This window comes from Salmo salar, chromosome 10, assembly GCF_965601325.2.
Source record: "Salmo salar chromosome 10, fSalSal1, whole genome shotgun sequence".
NCBI lineage: Eukaryota > Metazoa > Chordata > Actinopteri > Salmoniformes > Salmonidae > Salmo > Salmo salar.
This window is the reverse complement of record NC_138300.1, coordinates 108,284,312-108,291,475: the sequence shown is the minus strand read 5'-3', so window position 1 is coordinate 108,291,475 and position 7,164 is coordinate 108,284,312.

Genomic DNA, 7,164 nt, shown 5'->3' with positions numbered 1-7,164 from the left:
AGAGACATACCCCAAGAGACTTGCAGCTGTCATTGCTGCAAAAGGTGGCTCTACAAAGTACTGACTTTGGGGGGGTGAATAGTTATGCACGCTCAAGTTCTGTTTTTTTGTCTTATTTCTTGTTTGTTTCACAATTTAAAAAAATATATTTGTATCTTCAAAGTGGTAGGCATGTTATGTAAATCAAATGATACAAACCCCCCAAAAATCTATTTTAATTCCAGGTTGTTAGGCAACAAAATAGGAAAAATGCCAAGGGGTTGAATACTTTCACTAGCCACTATATATATATATATATATATATATATATATATATATATATACACCAAACATTAGGGACACCTTCCTAATATTGAGTTGCACCCCCTGCTTTTGACACTCTACAAGGTGTTGAAAGCGTTCCACAGTGATGATGGTCCATGTTGACTCCAAAGCTTCCCACAGTTGTGTCAAGTTGGCTGGATGTCCTGTGGGTGGTGGACCATTCTTGATACATGTGGGAAACTGTTGAGCGTGGAAAAACCAAGCAGCGTTGCAGTTCTTGACACAAACCGCTGCGCCTGGCACCTACTACCATACCCCTACACCAGTGTTTTATTGCCCCCACCACAAGTTTTCTGAAAAAGAAAAGTTGAATTTCCATTGTTTTTCATTAAAAAAAACACCAGGAAATCAGCTCCAATTTATTTTAATTTGGGAAATCTGTACCTAAGTATTTCCAAACATAATAGAGAGACGTGATCATATACAAACGTAAGCAAGGTTTGAATTGATGTTTTAATAAAATATATCTGGGCTTCTTGCGGTCAATTTGCAGGCTACAAATGATTTGTTATTATGTTCCGGCCCCCGACCATCCGCTCAAGAATAGAAATCGGCCCACGGCTGAATCTAGTTGATGATCCCTGCCCTACACTGATCGAAGTTGATTTAACAAGTTACATCAATAAGGGATCATAGCATTCACCTGGTCAGTCTATGTCATGGAAAGAGCAGGTGTTCTTAATGTTTCTATACTCAGTGTATATCTGTCAGATATATTACTCATTTGGGGTCATGGTGTATGAAATATATTGACAAAACTAGCATCTGTATCAAACTGCTCTCACGTCATTGCACTTTACACCACTCCAACCCGTTAGGATTGCACCATCCGTCTGGGTTGGGTGGTGTTGCCAGTTCACTGAAGCCTTCATTGCCCAGGGAATTGAAGCTGAGTCTGCTTACATGTAACATTGGATGTGTTAAGAGGCTCAGAGGTTCCATTCGTAATAATAGGTTCATGATGACTAAACTGTTAAGTTACGTCACACATGAAAGGAATATATATATATATTTTTTAAATGTGTATTTGTAAACTTTGCATAAAGTTTTTTTCCGTTTTTGTCTCATTTTATTGTTCTTGGAAGAGAAGGCCAAATTGCAGGTAATGCGATGTTAGAACTTACTATGGCTAAAGAACCCCATATACAACTATGATGACTGCATGAATTGGATTGCAAAACATGTAGTATTGGCTGCTGCACTGGCTGCTGCACAGCTCTGTGTAGGTAGGTTATCCAAAACCAAGATAATATAATCTGACAGACAATATTTATCAGACCAGATTCATATTTATGGATTAGTAGTGGCCTATAAAATATATAATGAAAAATAATAATATATAAAATAATAATTAAATACCATATATATTTGAATGCGGACAACGATCACATTCCCCCAAAAAATGTATTACATTTTTTAAATACTGAATGTGGGAAATAATATGCGCCATATTTTAGTGTATTCTAAACCCACCTATGCTAATTTTGAGCGCTCTATAGGCGTTTCACTGAATTTCCCCTTGAAATGAAAATGCATTTACAGTAGACCTACTGTAATGTTGGAAAAGTTGGGACAGGTCTATGGTCTACAACAGGGCGGCAGGTGGCCTAGCGGTTAAGATCATTTGGCCAGTAACTGAAAGTTCACTGGTTAGAATCCCTGAGCTGATTAGACAAAAATAACTCTGTGCCCTTGAGCAAGGCACTTAACCCTAATTGCTCATGTAAATAGCTCTGGATAAGAGTGTCTGCAAAATACCTAAAATGTAACATGGATGGGCAACTCCAGTCCTTCGGGACGATTGTCACACTTTTGCCCCAGCTAACACACCTGACTCCAATAATCAAGTAATTATGATCTTCAGTTTAGACTGCAATTAGTTTAATCATCTGTAATTGCTAAGGATGGGGGAAAAGTGTGACACCATCCTAGGTCTACAACAATGATTTATATATATATATATACACACATTAACTCTTTAGACCCCAATAGAATTATAGAATGATGCTGTAGATTACTGAGAATTTTCACACATTTCAAACAAAGACAAAGCTAAAAAAAAAAGACAATTACAAGTTAACTTAGTTGTAAATAGCACAACCTTTTCTTTAATATGACACTACATTCATGTAAATAGGAATAACACTAATTTTATGTAGACAATCACTCTCAAAAAATATTATCTCAACACAACAAAGAACCCTAGAGTATTTAAATTGTAGTATATTTGACTAAATTACTCACTCAAAATGTACCAACTTTATTCAGTACCAGTCAAAAGTTTGGACACCTACTCATTCAAGGGTTTTTCTTTATTTTTACTATTTTCTACATTGTAGAATAATAGTGAAGACGTCAAAAACGATGAAATAACAAATATGAAATCATGTAGTAACCAAAAAAAGTGTTAAACAAATCAAAAAATATTTTATATTTGAGATTCTTCAAAGTAGCCACCTTCTGCCTAGATGACAGCTTTGTACAGTCTTGGCATTCTCTCAACCAGCTTCATGAGGAATGCATTGCAATTAACAGGTGTGCCTTGTTAAAAGTTAATTTGTGGAATTTGTAGGGGTGGTATACAGAAGATAGCACTATTTGGTCAAAGACCAAGTCCATATTATGGCAAGAACAGCTAAAATAAGCAAAGAGAAACGAATAAAAATAAAATATGACACGAGGAAACATTACTTTAAGACATGAAGGTCAGTCAATACGGATGATTTCAAGAATTTTGAACGTTTCTTCAAGTGCAGTCGCAAACACCATCAAGTGCTATGATGAAACTGGCTCTCATGAGGACCGCCACAGGAATGGAAGACCCAGAGTTACCTCTGCTGCAGAGGATAAGTTAATTAGAGTTGCCAGCCTCAGAAATTGCAGCCCAAATAAATGCTTCACAGAGTTCAAGTAACAGACACATCGCAACTGTTCAGAGGAGACTGCGTGAATCAGGCCTTCATGGTCGAATTGCTGCAAAGAAACCACTACTAAAGGACACCAATAATAATAAGAGACTTGCTTGGCCCAAGAAACACGAGCATTAGACCGGTGGAAATCTGTCATTTGGTCTGATGAGTCCAAATTTGAGATTTTTGTTCCAACCGTCGTATCTTTGTGAAACGCAGAGTAGGTGAACGGATGATCTCTGCATGTGTGGTTCCCACCGTGAAGCATGGAGGAGGAGGTGTGATGGTGTCTCTAACCAGTCAACCAGTCAAAAGTTTGGACACACCTACTCATTCAAGTTTTTTATAATTTTTTATTACTATTTTCTACATTGTAGACTAATAGTGAAGACATCAAAACTATGAAATAACACATGGAATCATGTAGTAAACAAAAAAGTGTTAAACAAATAAAAAAATATTTAATATTCTTCGAAGTAGCCACCTTCTGCCTTGATTAAAGCTTTGTACACGCTTGGCATTCTCTCAACCAGCTTCAACTGGAATACAGTCTTGAAGGAGTTCCCACATATGCTGCGCACTTGTTGGCTGATTTTCCTTCACTCTACAGTTCAACTTATCCCAAACCATCTCAATTGGGTTGAGGTCGGGTGATTGTGGAAGCCAGGTCATCTGATGCAGCAGTCCATCGCTCTCCTTCTTGGTCAACTAGCCCTTACACAGCCTGGAGGTGTGTTGGGTCTTTGTCCTGTTGAAAAACAAAAATGATAGTCCCACTAAGCGCAAACCAGATGGGGTGACGTATCGCTGCAGAATGCTGTGGTAGCCATGGTGGTTAAGTGTGCCTTGAATTCTAAATAAATCACTGACAGTGTTTTTTACATTTATTTTTATTTCATCTTTATTTAACCAGGTAGGCCAGTTGAGAACAAGTTCTCATTTACAACTGCGACCTGGCCAAGATAAAGCAAAGCAGTGCGACACAAACAACAACACAGAGTTACACATGGAATAAACAAACGCACTGTCAATAACACAATAGAAAAAGTCTATATACAGGTAAGGAGGTAAGGCAATAAATAGGCCATAGTAGCAAAGTAATTACAATTTATCAAATTAACACTGGAGTGATAGATGTGCAGTTGATGATGTGCAAGTAGAAATACTGGTGTGCAAAAGAGCAAAAAAGTTAATAAAAACAATATGGGGATTAGGTAGGTCGTTGGATGGGCTATTTACAGATGGGCTGTGTACAGCTGCAGCGATCGGTAAGCTGCTCAGATAGCTGATGCTTAAAGTTAGTGAGGGAGATTTTGCAATTTGTTCCAGTCATTGGCAGCAGAGAACTGGAAGGAAAGGCATCCAAAGAGGGTGTTGGCTTTGGGGATGACCAGTGAGATATACCTGCTGGAGCGCGTGCTATAGGTGGGTGTTGTTATGGTGACCAGTGAGCTGAGATAAGGCGGAGCTTTACCTAGCAAAGACTTATAGATGACCTGGGTGGGTTTGGCGATGAATATGTAGCGAGGGCCAGCCGACAAGAGCATACAGGTCGCAGTGGTGGGTGGTATATGGGGCTTTGGTGACAAAACGGATGGCACTGTGATAGACTGCATCCAGTTTGCTGAGTAGTGTTGGAGGCTATTTTGTAAATGACATCGCCGAAGTCAAGGATCGATAGGATAGTCAGTTTTACGAGGGTTTGTTTGGCAGAGTGAGTGAAGGAGGCTTTGTTGCGAAATAGGAAGCCAATTCTAGATGTAATTTTGGATTGGAGATGTTTAATATGAGTCTGGAAGGAGGGTTTACAGTCTAGCCAGACACCTAGGAATTTGTAGTTGTCCACATATTCTAATTTAGAACCGTCCAGAGAAGTGATGCTAGTCGGGCAGGCGGGTGCAGGCAGTGATCGGTTGAAAAGCATGCATTTAGTTTTACTAGCGTTTAAGAGCAGTTGGAGGCCACTGAAGGAGTGTTGTATGGCATTGGAGCTCGTTTGGAGGTTTGTTAACAGAGTGTCCAAAGAAGGGCCAGATGTATACAGAATGGTGTTGTCTGCGTAGAGGTGGATCAAGGAATCACCCGCAGCAAGAGCGACATCATTGATATATACAGAGAAAAGAGTCAGCCCGAGAATTTAACCCTGTGGTACCCCCATAGAGACTGCCAGAGGTCCGGACAACAGGCCCTCCGATTTGATGCACTGAACTCTATCTGAGAAGTAGTTGGTGAACCAGGCAAGCAGTCATTTGAGAAACCAAGGCTATTGAGTCTGCCGATAAGAATACGTGATTGACAGAGTCGGAACCCTTGGCCAGATTGATGAAGACGGCTGCACAGTACTGTCTTTTATCGATGGTGGTTATGATATCGTTTAGTACCTTTGGAAAGATATCAGTTTGTCTCTGTGAATGGTTTGTCTTCTGACAAATCAATTGTAAATTTCGGTGTTCCTCAAGGTTCCGTTTTAGGACCACTATTGTTTTCACTATATATTTTACCTCTTGGGGATGTCATTCGAAAACATAATGTTAAATTTCACTGCTATGCGGACGACACACAGCTGTACATTTCAATGAAACATGGTGAAGCCCCAAAATTGCCCTCGCTAGAAGCCTGTGTTTCAGACATAAAGAAGTGGATGGCTGCAAACTTTCTACTTTTAAACTCGGACAAAACAGAGATGCTTGTTCTAGGTCCCAAGAAACAAAGAGATCTTCTGTTGAATCTGACAATTAATCTGGATGGTTGTACAGTCGTCTCAAATAAAACTGTGAAGGACCTCGGCGTTACTCTGGACCCTGATCTCTCTTTTGAAGAACATATCAAGACTGTTTCAAGGACAGCTTTTTTCCATCTACGTAACATTGCAAAAATCAGAAATTTTCTGTCCAAAAATGACGCAGAAAAATTTATCCATGCTTTTGTTGCTTCTAGGCTGGACTACTGCAATGCTCTACTTTCCGGCTACCCGGATAAAGCACTAAATAAACTTCAGTTAGTGCTAAATACGGCTGCTAGAATCCTGACTAGAACCAAAAAATTTGATCATATTACTCCAGTGCTAGCCTCCCTACACTGGCTTCCTGTTAAGGCAAGGGCTGATTTCAAGGTTTTACTGCTAACCTACAAAGCATTACATGGGCTTGCTCCTACCTATCTTTGCGATTTGGTCCTGCCGTACATACCTACACGTACGCTACGGTCACAAGACGCAGGCCTCCTAATTGTCCCTAGAATTTCTAAGCAAACGGCTGGAGGTAGGGCTTTCTCCTATAGAGCTCCATTTTTATGGAATGGTCTGCCTACCAATGTGAGAGACGCAGACTCAGTCTCAACCTTTAAGTCTTTACTGAAGACTTATCTCTTCAGTAGGTCCTATGATTAAGTATAGTCTGGCCCAGGAGTGTGAAGGTGAACGGAAAGGCTGGAGCAACGAACCGCCCTTGCTGTCTCTGCCTTGCCGGTTCCCCTCTTTCCACTGGGATTCTCTGCCTCTAACCCTTTTACAGGGGCTGAGTCACTGGCCTACTGGTGTTCTTCCATGCCGTCCATGGGAGGGGTGCGTCACTTGAGTGGGTTGAGTCACTGACGTGGTCTTCCTGTCTGGGTTGGCGCCCCCCCCCTTGGGTTGTGCCATGGCGGAGATCGTTGTGGGCTATACTCGGCCTTGTCTTAGGACGGTAAGTTGGTGGTTGGAGACATCCCTCTAGTGGTGTGGGGGCTGTGCTTTGGCAAAGTGGGTGGGGTTATATCCTGCCTGTTTGGCCCTGTCCGGGGGTATCATCGGATGGGGCCACAGTGTCTTCTGATCCCTCCTGTCTCAGCCTCCAGTATTTATGCTGCAGTAGTTTATGTGTCGGGGGGCTAGGGTCAGTCTGTTAAATCTGGAGTATTTCTCTTGTCTTATCCGGTGTCCTGTGTGAATTTA